Source organism: Lepidochelys olivacea (genome assembly GCF_965140295.1).
Source record: "Lepidochelys olivacea isolate rLepOli2 genome assembly, chromosome: 2".
Classification (NCBI taxonomy): domain Eukaryota; kingdom Metazoa; phylum Chordata; order Testudines; family Cheloniidae; genus Lepidochelys; species Lepidochelys olivacea.
Window position 1 is genome coordinate 177,832,050 of NC_140412.1, and position 19,729 is coordinate 177,851,778.

Sequence of the window (19,729 nt, forward strand, 5' to 3'; positions counted from 1 at the left end):
ATCCATGATTCTCCACCTGTGAGCACCTATCCCTGTCAACACTATAGCCTCCACCACTGATCTGGTGGAAGTACACCACTGATGAAGCCTGGGGTCCTATGCTCAAGTATGAGAGTCAGATTTCTCAGTACGTTGGCACTTCTGCTGTCAGAACCTGATAATGCAGCGACGTATGGAAAAATAATGGGTATAAAAATTAAATAGACTATTTTGAATTTCAAAAGAAGTTCAGTTGAAGTCAGATTCATGTTGGCATGAAACTTGGAGGGAATCTTCTTTTATTTGAACTGTTATGTCTACTACTATGGACTAGTGAATTCTCCATTTACAACGGAGCTTGAAAATATTCAGTGTTTCCCCACTGTGTACGGTTGCATCCAACCTGTTCCATGAAATTTTAAAGACAAGAACACTGTGCACTTTTCTAGGCTCTATTTGACCTCTTGCATTTGCCTACCATTTCTCGAGTGTAAAGTTGTTTTTCAAAGTCAAATTAACACACCACGTATGAACATAAACATTTCAATGTGTGGTTTGGTAGTTACAGCAGGAAGCTGGGAGTCAGGACTCCTGGTAGCTGGTCATTCCCTGAGGTGTTGGTGTCCAGCAGAGCAGACGTGCATATATTAATTCAGTCAGGTGCAAAATGGAAGAAAGGGAATTGAAAAGACTGTGGCTGGATTGTCCCCCTACTACACCATATGGCACTTCAGATATTGTGCGTTCAGGAACAGGTGAAGGCAGGTGAAATGGGGCCGGATGACAGAAGCAGCACAGAAGTATCCCCCGCCCCCCATTTGTATGCATAGAGGAGCAGCATGAGTGTAGGGTTCATAAAAATACAGATCCAGGCAGCTCTGCTGTAGGTGGAACGTATAGCCCAGGAGTAAAACGGCTATATTATGTGTTCAGACAGAACCCACCAGTGTCAGCACTGAAAGTGGGGCATAGATGACCACTATTAAAGTGTAGGAAGATGGGTCAAGAGAATCCTGAAGAAGTTCATTAGGAGCATGCATACAGAACACGACTGCACGTTACACTGGTAGAAGAAAAGCTTTGCACCTCACAGTCTCTCTTTCTCATGCTACATATTCAGGGAATCTTAAGTATGCTAAGAACATTCATTACTATTCAGCACCTCCTTCCCATGGGACAACTTTGGGGTTTTTTTGCTGTTGTTGTTTTTTAAAGATAATAATGCTGTTTTATATTTGGCATTTACAGATTTCAGAAACTGCTACTTATAACTTTTCTATTAAAAATTAACACTCCTGACTAGTCCTGGGTGCTCTTTTGAAACTTCTGTTTCTAACGTAAGCACAGAAGTATTATGTGCATTGTGATAAGTAGGTGTTCATTCGGTCTCTTGGATACTAAAGAGATGGGACTATATGGGAACCTAGTTAGATATATAGGGTGTGACCAACTCAGACTGGATGGGTGCAAGAGGGTGCTTTTTTTTTTTTGAACAAGAAATTAACTTTTATATGAAGAAAACGGAGCAGTAATACAAAGAAGAATTTAAATGTGACCCAGCTATAATGTAGCCCAATGATTTCAGTGGGACTGCAGGTTGTAAGATGCAGCCGCATTTTCAGCCACAGACCAAAACTAACAAACTCTGTGGTGTCCTGCCCCGGTAGAACGGCTGACGTCATAGACTTTCCTGTTGATCACCAACCACCGCTCCTGCTGCGGGTGCCCCTGGCCAGCGCGGATCGCGATGTCCTCCCAGGTAAAGTGCCACTAGAATCTTAGAGTTTGCTTTATGTTATAAATGTGGTAAAGTGTACCTCCTGTAAGTACATGAACCATGCTACCAGAATGGGAATGATTATGCCATTAAAAGACATTCTGGGAACGACTATTCCAGTGTTAAACCTATGCCCATGTCCAGTGTGCACCAGATGTTCCCAGAGAGCCAAGCAGACTCTGTCTGAGGTGAGTATGCATTAAATACAAGTGCCGGAATGTTTATCGTAATGGCAGAACATTATAACACCAGAGTTGGAGCTATTAATTTCAGTTCAAGTCCAATGTATTGGCAAAGAAACCTTGAAGAAGAAAAATGGTGAGTCTTTACAGGAACAGTTTAAATATTTTCCATTGCAGAGATAGCTCCTACAGTGAAGGTGATGACATTTCTCCACATGGCGGCTCAACACCATTGCAGGTATATAATAATTTTTCATAGTAGAAGGAAGAAAAAAGGGCATTTGGCAGAAACTTCGAATAAATCTGAAAGGTACTGTAACCCCTGAAAATATGTTACTTATGAGAGACATTTGTTTTTTATTCACAATCAAGGTCAATGTGAAACAGCTGATTCATATGTTACTCACTTAAAACTTGGAGTTCAAATATGAATTTGAGGGAGCCATGTGACTCGGCTACACGAAAGTCTTGACACTCTGTAAATTCCTAAAACACACAGATTAGTAAAATAAAGGCTCATATGTGGCATATAGAATGACCCAGTGATGTTCAGAGCGTTATGGGAGGCTGATTTAGCCCTGCCCATAGCCATTTGGAGAGTGTTTGAAATACAGATCTGGTGAAAATTGGCACAGCTCCACTGAAAGCAATGGGGCTAAAATGATTTACATCAGCTGAGGATCTGGCCCCAGGGATCCAAGTGACCCAGTACAGAATGGGCTATTCCACGTGACATCATTCCAAAAACTAGAAGTCAAGGAAACCAAAAAAGCAACCAAAATAGGAGTGCTGTCAGGCCGAAGTTTCTGTGCAAAAGATGGAGCCGAGACTATGAAACTTAGAAATTGCCCAACATTTGGTCAAATGTGCCATAAAGTCAAAAGAAAAAATATCTTCCCAAAGATATATCTCACAATTAAAACCACAAGAGTCTCTACATGCTTGGATAACAGCACAGCAGTAAGCAAGATCTCTTTGGAGGTACAGTGAATGCAGAGCACAGTGTTTTGGACTGGGAAACAGACACAAATAAACAGTAATAGCAGAGCTGTATCCTTTGAATTGGACACAATTTAATAATAGCAAATGCACTGCTATTCCAAAGGATAAAATATAGTACTGCATCTCTGGGAAGTGTACAGAAAGCTAAAGCAAAGTGGGATTTTTCATATTCATACGTAAAATACTGTTATAAAGGCAAGTAGCTACTGTATCACAACTGCTTTAAAAACAACAGGCCAAACTCTGACCCCTGAAGTCAACAGAAGTTTTACCTTTGACATTAATAGGTAATGAGTTGGCCCAATGGGTTTAATTCATCACATAACTCAAACTGTCCATTGATATAACTCCACACTGGGGTAAAACTGGAATAGTGCAGTGGTGAATTAACCCAGTAACACTTAGCAACTTTCTAAGTTGTATATACAGTTGTACCACTGGTATTAGGACAAAAAACTTGCCCAGTTATGAAGTTAGTTACAAAGGTGTTTGCTATAATTCTCATAGGATCACTTACAGAGGAAACAAGCCAGAATAATTCTCAGATGTCTCCAAACCTAATGTATCCGAACAGAGAATGCCACATCAAAAGGGAGAAATCTATTACTCTGATGATGCATCCACCAAGAAAAATTCCATTTGCTCTAACAGCTAAAGTAAAAATTAAACTTGAGAATGCAGATAGAGGCTAGTTCCAAAGACAGTAGCAGATTCCTAAACTTCTTTATGTGGTCCAGCCACTAAAAGAACACACTCACATATTTGGCCAGAATATTGTACAGAAAAGTTAGGAGTTACTGAAGAGGCAGAACAACATACAAACATGTTTATACTATGGTTGTTACTGAAAAGCCAAACACAGCACAGATATGTACTGATCCACGTGAATTAGATATAGCTATAAAACATAAACATCAGGTGAAACCTGTTGAAGATGTGGCCTTTGAGCTCTTAGAAACAAACATGTTTTGCAAGTCAAGTCTGATGACTTCAGCAAATATTGCTCCTGCTCCCAAGGCATTTTAAAGATAATTCCACAGATCTTTAAGGAATTAAATAGGGCTAAATTTATAATGGCTGGTGATTTCATTTAGATGAGGGACCTAGGGAACACAATGAAAGAAACAGACAAGTTTTACCTCAAGCAGGAGAAAGACACCTAATTTAAACTTAAAGAAGTAAACAATTTGGTCTAATAGAAATTATCTATATTGGATGGGAAATCAGGCAAAGACAGATTAATCACTGGTTCAAACAAATTGAAAGCAGCAGTTGGACTGTTCACTCCAGAACATAGCCTAGATCTACAGATATATGGGGATTATGTGACAAAATTCATTCCAAATCGGTCTATGGCTAAGAAGGGCTTGAAATCCTGAGCAGTTTGGCTGTATCCAGCAAAGCACTTAAGCATGTGCCCAGTTTTATAACCACAAGTTACTCAATTGACTTTAATGGATTATTCAACTACTTAAAGTTGGATCAGGCCAAATGTTGGATTAGATCAGAGTGCTCAGTACTTTGTACAGTCAAGTCCTGTGCCCTAATGAAATTAGTGGAAAGTGTAAGTGACATTGTGTAGCATTAGGAAGACACAAATAAACAAACATTTGAGCCACTACAAATGCTGATCACCATTTTCAACTATTCTGGTTTAATTAAGCCAGTTGCATTGTCTGTATATCAATTTCAAAGGCCTAGGTGCATGCTTAATGCAGGAAGGGCAGTCAGTTGCTTCTATACCAAGATCTCCATACAAGACTGACACCACTTTTCCAATCCCTAAGCAAGAGAGATACGATACCCATATTTAAAAGGAGAACTCTACTTGGTTGTTTGAAGTTTCACTCATTTATACGTACACTTTTAATTTATATAAATACATCACATATCACTTGAAAGTTTGTTTAAAAATCCTTTTATCTATAGCATCACTTAGAACGGAAAGTGTGATCTCAGTGTGGAATGTAATTTGGGTTAGGAACTAGTCATACTCTTAACAGGTAATAAACAGACCAATACTAACTGAAAGTGAAGCACTTTCCTATTCCTACTTCAAAATCACAACCCACCCCACTCTCCACCCCCGATATGCCCTCCCCCTAATTTTACATAAACTGAAATCAACAGTTTACAATGGATTAAACTAGAGAGCAGTCACATCCCCAAAAGTGGCCATCTGAGGAAGGAATTACCGAAAAGACAATATATTGCTGGAAGGAGAAAGACTGCTTGTATCAGAAACACTGAGTAGAAATGTTCAACAAAACCCAGTCCTCATCTATGTACTGGAAAATGTTAGCAAAGGGCAAGAAAGATTTTGTTTTGGCCTGTGGTACATACTTAGATAACAGACACAATAGCTTCCAAAGAACTCAAGTAAAAGTGCTGATCAGGCTCATGAAATCCCAGAGAGATTATGGGACAGGCAAGAGAGATTTTGACCTAGAAATCTATTTGTTGTTACTTGATTCCTACTCTAAAATCCACGAAAAGGCCAAAACTCATAAACAAGTTGTAAAATGTTGATGGTTATCAATACTGAATCACACTGTGTGCACGGCATAGAATACCAGGGGTTCAGATTACTGACAATAGCCCCCAGTTCACCAGTATATTCACAGAGTAATGGGAGGACTGAGAAAACCATTCAGAAATAAAAAAAATAACCCCTCTAAATATTCTAATGAGGATCTGCATCTAGTCCTGCTGGATCTTAAAAATACACCAATAAACACCCTTTTTTGTAAAGCCAGTAAAGAAATTGGTATACCTGGCACTGATGCTAATGGGCAAACGATCAAGGCCTTTACTATCCGCACAACCTCAGTTATTCAAACCTAAGCCAACAGCAGACTTACCAATACATCTGTTAGAAAGGCAAACCCCCCCAAAGAATGTTAGTATGAGAAACATATGGAACCATTGCCTGCATTGATAGCCACAACCATGTTGTTATAGCAAACCATCCATCTGTGAACTGACAAAAAACAGCATGAAGTCAGGAAGCATTTGCAGCCCAGAGTAGACTCATGATTGTATATTGTGGAAATGGACACACTGCATATCAAAGATATAGGTGGACTACCTGTGGCATCCCAGATACCTGTCAATGCAGAACTAAGTGATGAAAACTGGGCTCTTAAAGGAACAGGGTGGAACATCTGTGGTTAAGGCACTGGACTGGGATTCATGGTGCCTGTCACAGACTTCTTGTGTGACATTTAGCAGGTTGTGTAATCTCTCTGGGTCTCAGTTCTCCATCTGTAAAATACAGTTAATAATACTTCCTTTCTCTCAGCCCTCATTTTTCTTGTCTACGTAGACTGTAAGCTCCCAAGGACAGAGACTGTCTCTTGCTATATGTGTGTATAGTGCCAAGCAAAACACAGCTTTGATGTCAGTTGAGGCCTATATGCACTGTTATAAAATATTAAGTAATAACAACAACAGATAAGGGACTGAGAGACTCCACATTAATGCCAGCAGAGTCACTCCAGACACATGCATATTCCATTAATGAGTGTCATCCAGAACTAACCTTGTCTCACACACAGAGATGCACATCTGTGGAGAAGAAGATGACCACTGGAAATGATCAAGAAACTCCTATTAGTCACTAGAGTTGACTAGAAATGGAGGAAACAGTTCAGATAAATAAGACCCTTTTTCAAATCTTCATCCAAAACTCAAGATGAGACTTGCAATCTAAAAAGTGGAATTAACTTTTTTTTCATTATTTTCCAGTGTTGATTGTAATTCTGGTACTGTCTGTGGAAGAGGCAAAATGCTAGGAGGAGTATGGTTTTGTCAGTTGTGATGTGAACATCACCAGTATAACCTGATCTCTCTGCCAAAGTCTTTCTTTGATTAAATATCAATCTCAGGTGGTTATATGCATGCCGGTCAAACAGAAAACAATAGCTGGTGTTAAAATATTACACCAGGAACTGGAACTTTGTGACACCTGCGATCTGTTTACTGGCTTGTGTTAAATGCGGGTAGGATTGCAGTCCTGTTGCCACTGGACAGAAATCTACATAAAACAACACCATCACAAGTGGCATCACTATCACTATTCTTAGCAGAGAGATCAGGATTTAATGGACAATGAACTGTTCTCACCTTGGTATCTCTCCAAAGCATGTTTTGAGAAACACTGCTGGGATGACACAGGGGAGCCTGTGCTGCCACAATGTGTTCTGTGAATAAATAGAGCACTTCACTGTCCAGCAGTGTCAATCTGGCACCTTTCATGAGCACTCATACCAACAATTGCTCTTTACAAAACAGGACATACATCCTTGCTTATTTTCCACAGCAGACAAAATCTTGTGAGGTGCTGCAGGTCTTAGGAGGTGCTGAGCACCCTCAGTTTTCGATGAAGCTCATAACATGAGCTGAGGACATAGGTCCTTCCAAGATCAGACCCTAAGCTAGTTTGTTTTACACCTTCAGGAACGCAACAAAATTATCCTCAGGCATTCCTGAAGGCATTGGAGTTCCTGCCAATGCGGAGAACATTTTCCTGTTTGTATCATTTCCTGAGGAAGTCCAAAAAAGGCACGCCAATTTTTTTAAGTTATTCCATTTATTTCTGCTTTGACACACACATTTTTCCATGGACATACTAGCCGCCAGCCGTATATTCCAATTCCAAAAGGATGAAGGTTTTTCAGACATCCAATTTAAAGTTAGTTACTTTTTGGCCAACATTAATTCTGTTTTCACAAAAAGAACAGGAGGGCTTGTGTCACCTGAGAGACTAACACATTTATTAGAGCGTAAGCTTTCGTGAGCTACAGCCCACTTTATCGGATGCATAGAATGGAACATATAGTAAGAAGTTACATAGAGAAGGTAGAAGTTGCCATACTAACTGTAAGAGGCTAATTAATTAAGATGAGCTATTATCAGCAGGAGAAAAAAACTTTTGTAGTGATAATCAAGATGGCCCATTTAGACAGCTGACAAGAAGGTATGAGGATACTTAACATAGGGAAATAGATTCAATATGTGTAATGACCCAGCCACTCCCAGTCTTTATTCAAACCCAAATTAATAGCATCTAGTTTGCATATTAATTCAAGCTCAGCAGTTTCTCCTTGGAGTCTGTTTTTGAAGCTTTTCTGTTGCTAAATTGCTACCCTTAAATCTTTTACTGAGTGGTCACAGAGGTTGAAATGTTCTCCTACCGGTTTTTGAATGTTATGATTCCTGATGTCAGATTTGTGTCCATTTATTCTTTTGCGTAGAGACTGTCTGGTTTGGCCAATGGTACATGGCAGGGGGGCATTGCTGGCACATGATGGCATAGATCATATTGGTAGATGTGCAGGTGAATGAGCCCCTGACGGCGTGGCTAATGTGATTAGGTCCTATGATGGTGTCACTTGAATAAATAAGTGGACAGAGTTGGCATCGGGCTTTGTTGCAAGGATAGGTTCCTGGGTTAGTGGTTCTGTTGTGTGGTGTGTGGTTGCTGGAAAGTATTTGCTTCAAGTTGGGGGGCTGTCTGTAAGCGAGGACTGGCCTGTCTCCCAAGATCTGTGAGAGTGAGGGATCATTTTTCAGGATAGATTGTAAATCTTTGATGATGCGCTGGAGAGGTTTTCTAAATGGGCCATCTTGATTATCACGACAAAAGTTTTTTTCTCCTGCTGATAATAGCTCATCTGAATTAATTAGCCTCTTACAGTTTGTATGGCAACTTCCACCTTCTCTATATAACTTCTTACTATATGTTCCATTCTATGCATCTGATGAAGTGGGCTATAGCCCACGAAAGCTTAAGCTGTAATAAATTTGTTAGTCTCTCAGGTGCCACAAGCCCTCCTGTTCTTTTTGCGGATACAGACTAACACGGCTGCTACTCTGAAATCTGTTTTCACAGAGATTTCATCGAAAAGGGCAAAATCAACTTTAATTTATATTTACTGTCTTTTATTGGGTGGGAGGGCAACACCCACTGTGTAGCTAACCAACATCCTAGGTACTGCATGCAGCATTGCAGCAGACCTAGCATAGCCTGGACACTGCAGAAAGGTTTCATGTGGTCCTCTTAACAGCCTTTAGATACTACAGGTATTTATAAAGCACCTTAGATAGATAGATAGATAGATAGATAGATAGATAGATAGATGAATGCACCAAGTGTTCTAGAGGGAGAAGCTCAGGACACAACCATACACCAGTGTAGTAGCTGAGAACACAATTATATCTATTTTCTCCAGTTCCTGCAGATAGCTGCAACAAAAAACTGAAATGGAGAAGTGTTCCACAGGGCAAAGGAATGGCAAGAGGAGAAGAGCTGCAATAGACAAGCAAGCACAGAGTCAGCACATAGCTCTGGGAAGCAAAATACAACAGCAGTCCCAGGACAGTTGTCGCTGGCTTACAACCTCAATTTGTAAGCAGTGCGTGACCTGTATGCCAGAAGGGTTGCCTTCTTTCCGCTCTCTTTCATAACACAAGGCCTTTCCAGCCTTATACAACTACTGACTCTCCTTTCATGGGGAGACTCTCCTGGGCTGGTGAAACCAGGAACCAGACTCCAGAGTCTAGCAGCCAGTGTCTGAGACTTTTAAACTCAGCGCCATGACAGTCTGACTCTGCCTTCACACTGAGAAACATTCTTCCCTTACGGGACCCAACATCCTTCAATCTCCTCTGCATTAGGCCTACAGCACGGCAGCAACCGTTAGCCAAGAACAGTTGACTTTAGGTGAACTGCTGCCCACTCAGGTGCTTCTGTTATAGCCATGTAAAATCCTCACTGTTCCCATTTTCCTTCATGGTGCTCCCAGACTCTGCTGGTCTCAGGAGCAAACAACTGTACTCCTGCTTTTCCTATCTTCATGAGTCTCATTCCCATCTCTGGATCCTGCTGAAGCATCTCTGAGAAGAATGTCTTCTATAATGGTTCATAAAGACACTTTAGAAGAGCCAATTATTTTGCACCAAGTGTAAGACATTAAAAGTTTTTTTTAGAAACTCACACCTATCCCTGAGACCTGTCTGCAAAAGCATTATTCTGGTTACTTTCTCTTTGGAAGGTGCGAAGATAATATAGTGATGGGCACAGCATTGAAACTGAGAGATATGCCATAGATTATTTCCCCTCTGAATAAAAAACATAGTTTAACACCACTCCTGAAGGATTCCCACCTCCCAATATGTAATCACTGGCACAGACTGAGATTGATTATTGGGTGCCTTTTTGAAGCGGTTCAGACTCTTAGAACCAGAGGCTTGGAAAACATGAGAATCACAGCTCAAAATAATGCCTCATTAACAGGGGAGACAGATTCAATAGGTCCAACAGGCAAACCAAGGAGAATGCCATCTCTTTGAAAGTGATGATAATAAAACCAATAATGGAAAAAATAGCTCAGAATCCGGCCCACCCCCCTCCCAATGAATGATATAACACACAAAAGCAAAGAATTTCAGCTACAAGGAGGACAGGAACTCATCTTTAATAGGCCATGCTTTAAGGGTTGATAACTCTGTCATTTCATGTGCAAGATAAGATGTTCATCTTTCATGCAACAAACAATGTAACACACCCCTTTATTGTTTTCCAACATCAAGTTATCATTATTCTATTTTATGTAAAATTTATTTCCTTATGAAAAATTCTGTTTAAATTGCATTCATTCATCTAAAATATAGAAAAAACACAGAATTCGATACAAAATAAAATATTCCCCAGTTTGTCTGGTGCTTGTGTTAAACTCCAGTTTGAATTTGCTCCAGTAGAGGGCGCTCAAACTCTAAATAAATACATACAGTACAGTTCTATTAATCTTCATTTCTACTTAATTAGAGCTCCTATTAAAAGTCTTCACTTCATGGGAATTAGCTTGCTCTCCATCCCACACACAGAAACGATATAGACTGAGCAAGATTTCACAAATGACAGAACGAGGAAGCTTCAGTCTTCTAGGAAAGCTTTTCTCCGTTCCTTTTTTTCTGGACAGACCAAGTTTTGTGCCAAAGGGAAGTCTCTCCCTTCCCCAAGGCAAGACTGTAAGATAATAACTCAAGAAGGAGAGCAATAAGGATATTTTATACCTTCCCATTGCATTTGGGGCAACGGTTTCCCCTTTAAATCTACTTCTGTCCTGTCTCCCTATATGTGGTAGCTACAGCATCAGGTGCCTTCATGCAGACAGAATTTCCTCGGTCAGGCTATATGTTAGGCCAGCGGCTGCTTGAGGGAGAGAAGCAGTGTGTACTCTTCCTATCCCATAAACACTCTCTGATGGCCCAGCACTCTGCAAGAGCAACATGTGAGAGCTGGAAGCAAGAATAGCCTAGAACCAATGTTGTGAACAGATTGTCAATAATACCCCCCAATATCTTGCCTCTCATTCAGCACCATAGACTTCAAAGTGCTTCATGAAGATGGGTAAGCATCATTATCCCCATTGTACAGCTGGGAAAATAAGACACAGAGAGATTAATTGACTTGCCCAAGGTCACAGCGCAAGATAATGGAGGAGTTGGGTGAAAATAGAGCTCAGGTCTCCTAACTCAGCCTCGTATCCAATCCCCTGGAATGTACTGCCTTTCTTCTACAGTATGCTGTCAAGAACTAGTACCTTTAACTAGTACCTTTAATGGGGGAAAAAGAGACAGAAATGGACAAAATCCCTTAATCACTACTTTACTGTGCATATCCAATAGTACAATGTGACTTACACACAGATGTGTCACTTAGAAAAATGTCTCCTTTAAAATGCTCAAGAGTTTTCGTAAAAGCTAGCAAGGCAAAGAACTGGCATTATCTGATACTGGGCCTGCACACTGCCAGCTTAGCAGAATCGCGCAAAAGAACTGGTGATGCTGCTGCCAAGCTCTGTCACGGAGTGTGCACCACTCCAGATAGTGCTGCCAAACTCCTGCAGGGTCACAGAACCCCATGCCCCAAGGCTCCACCACCATCCTTTGCTTGCTTTGGTTTTGCAATTGTTCAAATAACATGGTGATGAGAGTCATAAAAGTAGGATGCTCTAGTGGCCAAGGCACCGTACAAGGACCCAGGATATGCAGGTTTAATTCCTGGCTCAGCCACAGCCTTTCAGTAAGACTGTGGGCAAATCACTTAATCTGTGCCTCAGTTTCCCAACTGTAAAATGCACATAATACTTTTCTACCTCACACAGGTGTTGTGAAGATAAAATCCAGTAATGATTGTGAAGCATTCAGAGATTATGGTAATAAAGGCCATATAAGTACTCAGATAGATAGGTATCTAGATAGCCAGACAGATACAAGCTTATTGTGACTCTATCAAGTTTCAACATTTTAAGATAAAAGCTGCTATTGCAAGCCTCTTAGGGTCAAGGAAATCCATAATAAAAACAAACCCCCACCAGTGAAATAACTGGGATTATCCACATTCAGAACAAGCAAAGGAAGTGAGAGAAATCATTTGCCAAGGTCACATTTGAGAGTTTAACCATCTAGACATCTGAGACTAAAAAGTTACGTCAGGCAATTGAATATGTGAAGCCACGTACCAAGAAAAGCTGCACCAATTTAATTTCTTCCCCCACAACCATTCAAATGGAAAGAAACAAACACAGTGTTTTATCCTTGACTGGAAGCTTTGCAAGTCCAAATTCTGTAAATGAAAGGAAAATGGGCTTATGCGTAACTGGCCAAATTCTGCCCTTGTGACGCTCCGTCGGCTTTAACTGGAGTTTGGCCCAGTACATTTACCATTAAGAGCAAATTCAGTTAATCTTGATAGCACAACAGCTTTGAAGCACAGTGTTAAAATGTCAGAAGGCAACTGTCTCACCATTTAACCTCTTTTTTCTCAGCTCTCAGACACCGGCCTGATTTGTAGTTGCAGCTGATAAATTACAAGGTTGACTCTAGCTCCTAATCCACTGGCTAGAGATTTTCCTTCTTCTAAGTTTGGCAGGCAGAAAATTTTGTTTTAAAATGCACCAAAGTGGCATTTGCAGAGCCTTTAAATTGAAAGGAAACTCTGATTTGGCAAAAAATACAAGATCGGCCCTGTTGCCTCCTGACTTCCCTCCTTCACATTTCTAAATACACACACAATTGCATGTACCAGCACAAATAAACAAACACACAATCACACAAACACAGAAAGCAGAGATGAGCCTGAGCCACAAAATTCTGATCCAAATTCTACCCACCTCCCAAGTTTATATTGAGGGTTTTGTTTCAGCCCCGTCTCTAATACAAAGAGAGTCATGATCACAGAAACACAGTGACAGAAATACACACATATTAACTTCCCTAAGAGGGAGCTTCCAAACCTACATGGACTTAATTGTATTCTGATCGCCATAACCAATGACTAAAAAAAAGCATGAAACTCCGTGTTATGCACTATGTGGAAAATGAGCTCTTCAGTCTTGTTAAACTGGGATACAATTTGTGTGTGTGTGTCCAACTCAGACAAGCTGACACTCAATCTAATCAATTATTGCTGTAATTGTGCATGAGTTATTTGTTGTAAAGGAGGTTTGGGATCTTTCCTCTAGTGCATCTGTTGCTCTCCCGCTTCTGCGTTTCAGGGAGCCTCTTTAGCCTGAGGATTCCCATTGCCAGTACGCAAACAAGCAGGGCTGTTTTCATTCTTGTGGGTCTGTGTGTATTTGTGTGTGTGTGTCTTGGTAATATGCATGTTCAGAAATGTAACTGTGTATTTATGCACAAGAGATGTCCCATATGTGTGTCCTATTATGATGTGCAGTGTTGCACAGTGTGTGAATTATTGTGATTCTTATATATACAAGTTTGAAATGGGCAACTGGGCAAATGTAATTTAAATGTATTAATACCAAAGACAGAAGGGCTGATGCATCATTAGTGGCTGTTGTTTAATGGATGAAAAAGGTTGGTAAACTCTAAGACACCAGCGTAGGACATAAGAAAGCTAAGCACTCCAGGTTAAGGCAAGGTGCTAAAGTACAGGAGTGAGAACCCTTGAACCAAGTGACAAACTGACGTACTTATTTCTCATGTTATTTCCTTTAACCTAGTATTTCACCTTTTTTACTCTCTGCATCTAACTTCAGTGAACTAATAATGCATCCCCTCCTTCCTTCAAAAGATTGGCAGCCATGGAGACTAAAGTCCCTTGTTTATTCATAGAAAAGATACAATACAGTTATCGGCAGTACATATCACTATAACCCTAGTTGTCAGAAACCATGCTGAGGAGGGTCATTTGAGTGGTCAGAGCCAGGGGTCAGAGCCAGAATGAGGTGTTTAGAGTGGGGTTGCACTGAGGCCAGAATGAGAGAAAAGCTGGAGCAGGACTAGGAACAGGGTTGGAGCAAGAGGAAGCTGGAGCAGCCTAAGGCTTGGGGAGTCTCTTGCCACTATCAGGCAGGGAAGAGTTCTAAGCTCTTGAGTGACCTTGAGCAGACTGACCTGCTGTTCCTTCTGAGAGGCTCCTGAAAGACACCAGACCAGTTTGTGGCTTGTGGATTGGCTGGAGCCCAGCACAGGAATGACCTTACAATAGATCTCTAACAGTTCTAGATCTTAGTATCCTTTGCCATTCAATCTTTGACTTCTCTGCTGAGAATGCTAACAAAGGTGCCAATTAGTCCTAATTGTGTAGGTCACTTTGCCTTTGTGCATCACTTCTCCAGCTGTAAGATGGAGATACTACTTCTTACCTACTTCACGAAGGTGATTCACATTTGTATAGTGCTTTGAAGTGATAAGGTGCTTTATATGTGCTAAGTATTATTATGAATAACAATAGCAATCACATTGACAACCAGTCAAGTGATGGATGTACAAAGCAGGGTCCCTGTGTCCACATATTCTTACTTGTTGTATCATCTGTGCAATCCCTTTGGAGTCCAGGAGGCCACATGATGGTAATCAAGGACAGAATCTGGTCTCTTGACTTGGCCTCCAGATACCCAGAGATTCAAGTTGGTACCTCCTGTTTCATAACAACTGGCTTAGATTAGAGCAGTAGGTAAGAAGAAGAGTTAGAGCCTGCAACTAGTCAATACAAAATTCAGATTATACACTTCTTAACTATGATGTCAGCCAAGTAATGAATAATTTACTCAGTAAAAATTGTCAAGACTCCATCACTTGGGGGATATGCAGGAGAAAATGAAGAGGAAAATATAATGGAATAACTTCTGTACTTGTGCAGGAATGAATTAGATGACCCCAAAATCTCTATTAGCCCTGAGACATGTAAGTCAATAACATGCTATCCAAGTAAGTATTTATTCATATAGGTACTTATAAGAGACCCCCTCAGTCACTATAGTACATTTAGACTGTAAATTGTAAGCTCTTGGAGGCAGGAATTGTCATTCACTACATGTATGTATGTATGCACAGAGGGTCTCCAGTACTCGTCCGTATCTGGCTATTGCACCACAACAGAAAAGTAAAAAGTAAAATGGTCTGAAAATTGTAGGGGCTTTCATCACAGAAATATAATTGAACTGTGTGAAACCAAGCTGATTTCACAATCCTTGGATTTAACTTTCCATGAAATTCAATTAAATTTAAACATTTTTTGTTTAAAATATGCACAAGTTTAAAATTTAAAATTCCACTTTCAATTTGGAATTGAGCCATTTTGATTCAGAAATTGTCTAATTTTTTACAGGAAAATGGTTGCATATCTAAGTGACACATTTATAAATATGGCAAATTTGGGCATCCATAACTCTCTGAAGTCTGTGATCGCTTTGGATATGCAAAGGCTGCAGGATCAGGTTCCCAAAGGCTATTCTTTCCAGCAAGAGCAACAGCCTTGCAGGTTGATAGCTCTGTCAAGGAAGGGGAAAAAAAGGGAAGGGAATAGATGAAAAACTGGTTCAGCTTTAGCAAGGCCCAAGTTAGAGCCCTTCCTGAACAGCTGCAGATGACTTTCATGTATCAGAACCGGTGTTTTTCAGTTGTGCTGGGGCTTGGAAAGATTAGTCTATGTAGGAGGTGAGCATCCTTTCTGCATAGTACAGTCCCGCTGCACAGGGACAGCATGTTGCTGCACAGTGGGAATTTGGGAGTACGGTGGCAGCTTGTCAATGCTGCTGCATGTATCCGCTGACCATTCGCCACCCACATAGGGAAGGTGCAAGCAGCACAGAGACTACCCTCAGATGTGAGGCTGGAGAAGAAGCTGCAGAGCGACGGCTGCTGCTCTGCGGCCTGCGGAGTGGGAAGGATTTCTTCCCTCCCAGCCCTAGAAGAACTCTCCAGTACACGGAGCAGCTGCCAGGTCTGTGAGCAGAGCAAGGGATTTCAGTCTAAGAGCAAAAGTGACTGTTAATGGAAAACGTATGAGATGTCTCCACTGCAGCTTTCAGTGCCACTGCCAGACAGAAATCCTAACCATTTTAAGTTGCCATATTCACTGAATACAAACTAAAACAACTGTGTATGAGTGAACATGAAGGGGAATCTATAGCCTCTTGTTCTTTCCTGTGATCCTGACAGGCTGATAAAACAATGGGGCTGGAGGATATGGAAGGTATTCCATAAATACACTGAATGGAACTTTCAGCATCTCCAGGGAGCCATTCATCAATTCTGACAGGGATATACACATGAAGGCCTTCACTGAATTAAAAAAATGCTATCCACTTATCTCAGCGCTCGGTTATCTCTAATTTCAACAAGCTCTCAGAGAAATGTTAAGCTCTCACTAGGCCTTAAAAAATAAAAAGGGTTCCTTAAAAAAAAAAGAAGAAGAAGATATTGTACTTAAGTACAAGAGACATTCTATGATTCCTGCTGGACATATTACCTTGTATTAAAAATGTATTTACTCACTAGTATTGAAATCTCTCATTTTCACTGATTTAGAGAAAGATATTAAAATCTTGACTGAACAATTCAGCACTCCATAGACAAGCCAGCTTTAAATTCCATTGGCATGTACTATTGTCCATTTTATGTGATTTTTAGGAGAGTTTTCATTATTAAATCTGAAACTCTTTAGGGATCAGAAAGCTAAAAATAAATAGGAAGTGTCTATATTATTCAGGAAGGTCTCAATCCTGTATATTACTGACTACATCCAAGAGCAACTCAACTCCTGCTACTCTTAATGGGAGTTGACAGTGCTTAGCATCTCTAAGAGGTGCTCTGAACTTTACAGGATGGATCCCTTCAATGACAAGCACAGAGCACATTCCTAATACTGGCAAACCTCAAAAAAAAGCTCCAGCAATGATCTCAACCCTGACCTGGAGAGACGATCTCTCCAGGGGCCAGAGATAATTCAGTTTCCATGTTAGCTCACGCCTGAATCTTTCCTGACCAGAGATGGTCAATCGGTGCAAATTATGAGTAGCTGTCTTAGGTTTCAAGATACAAATTACCATCTGACAAGAAGTGAGAGCTATAAACGGATTTTATTTAGAAGCTAAACAAACATAAAATACTGGTGCTGAATCTACTAAGCCACCAGTCCCACGAGATATCTAGGTTCCATTTGGAGGTTATGGGGATGGTGATTTGACATACTGACCTGTGTAACCTAATACATAATCAGTGACTTTAAGCACACTGAATACTTACTGTACTGAACTCCTGTACTATGTTAATCAACTGCTCCTTGGTACCTGCAACAAAACAGGCACATTTTGAATTTCACGAGTTTGGTCTGGAAAGGTGAAACTAAACAGACAAATGCTAGAAATTTGGGCACTAAATCAGACTAAGTATCCAGAATCATCCAAATTACTAAGGCAGTCTCAAATTGATCCTTCCTAAGATGCCCATTTGTGTACAATCTTACATTTGTACAGTATTTTTAATCTAAAAAGTTTTACCAAACTTCACTAACTGACTGTACAAACTATATGTATAGTAATCACTTCCTCCACTAGTTGAGTGCAGCTAGCTCTAAGGAGGAATATGGAAACTTTTTAACTGCACACAGAATCTCTGCATAATGATTAAGATGAGGATACCATATCCAACTGAAGTGAGAGTGGAAATTAAGATAGGCAAAATTTAACAACTATTTGGAATTAGTCCAATACATTGGATATAATAGCAACATCTTTGTGGAACATGCCATATGTATTGGATCCGTTAATGACTGCAAGTGGTCAGTAACATGGTCATCCAGAACAGTGGCTTTCAACCTTTCCAGACTACTGTACCCCTTTCAGGAATCTGATTTGTATTGCATACCCCAAGTTTCACTTCACTTAAAAACTATTTGCTTACAAAATCAGACAAAAATACAAAAGTGATACAACACACTATTGCTGAAAAATTGCTTACATTCTTATTTTTACCATATGATTATAAATCAATTGGAATATAAATATTTTACTTACATGTCAGTGTATAGTATATAGAACAGTATAGACAAGTCATTGTCTGCATGACATTTTAGTTTGTACTGACTTTGCTAGTGCTTCTTACGTGGCCTGTTGTAAAACTAGGCAAATATCTAGATGAGTTGATGTACCTCCTGGAAGACCACTGCATGCCCTCAGAGGTACGCGTACCCCTGGTTGAGAACCACTGATCCAGAAGATAGTACCTCTATCAGAACATGTGCCCCCTAACACCTGGGCTATTGTTCCAGTACTGACTAGGGAGGAAAAATGCAACTTGTTGAATCACTAGTCCCAAAGTCTTCCAGCAGCACTGGAGTATTTCCCCAGAACCTTCCCATCTAAAACTGACCCATTTTGCCGGTGATATATTACATGACGAACTATTGCAGCCGAATTGTCAGAACCCAAATACGTTGAATTTATATAGTCAAGGATCCCAAACATTATAATAAATATATTTTAATGACTTACCTGCTCTTGCCTCTTATGATCTCATCTCTGCCCCTCCATGCCCACAAAGGTGCCACCCTGAATGCCCGTTTGTCTACATCTCACACAAATGCCTCTGCATTTACTTCCATGCGGCTTCCTATTCATAGAATGCCCTCTGTGAATATAATTGGAAGTCCCGCAATGGCCCTGAATCTCTTCTCAAGACCCATCTTTGCTCTGGTGCCTACAAAACATCATCCAACTAATGGTGGCTAGGCAGAGAAGCAGCTGGGGATAGCAAATTTTATTTATTTGTTTAAACAGGCAATAATAATATTTTTAAATTAGTCTAAACCATCACACTGTGCCTGTAGCTAGCCCATGTTAGCATGTGATCTTATCACCACTACTCTCACCTTCCTTCCCATTTTCTTCTCACGGTTGGTTAAACTCACTCAGTGCATCCATCTTCTTTTAAATATGACTGTAAGATCCTTGGGGCAGGGGCCATGTTGTCCTGTACATTTGCACAGCACCTAGAACAATAGTGCCTGATGCAGGCCTTTGGGCTTTGCCACAATTTAAATAAATGATAACCTTATAACAACCTGGGAAGCGGGTACCAGTACTTGTAATCCCATTTTATATATGGATAAACTGAAGCACAGAGCGCTTATGTCAATGGTTCAAGTATTGTGTCACATGGTACAGTTTTACAATAAAAGTATAAATGACTGTACTATAAGGCATATCCACAAAGGGGACAAATTATTTCTGGCATTTCCCAACTTTTGCGTACTCAACCTCTCTACCACTTGTCAGCTAGATCACAACCTACTGCTATCAGGTATTTTCTTTAGCTCAAGTGGCAGGGGTCTGTGCAGTGAATCTAAAGTTTTCAACCCTGTTAATGACCCATGTGGGTGTCAATTTGATGCCACCTGGAATTCCTGGGGTTTTTTCCCCCCAGTTTGCTTTTTCAAGAGCCAAGGAAATTAAACACAAACATCTATGTTAAAAGA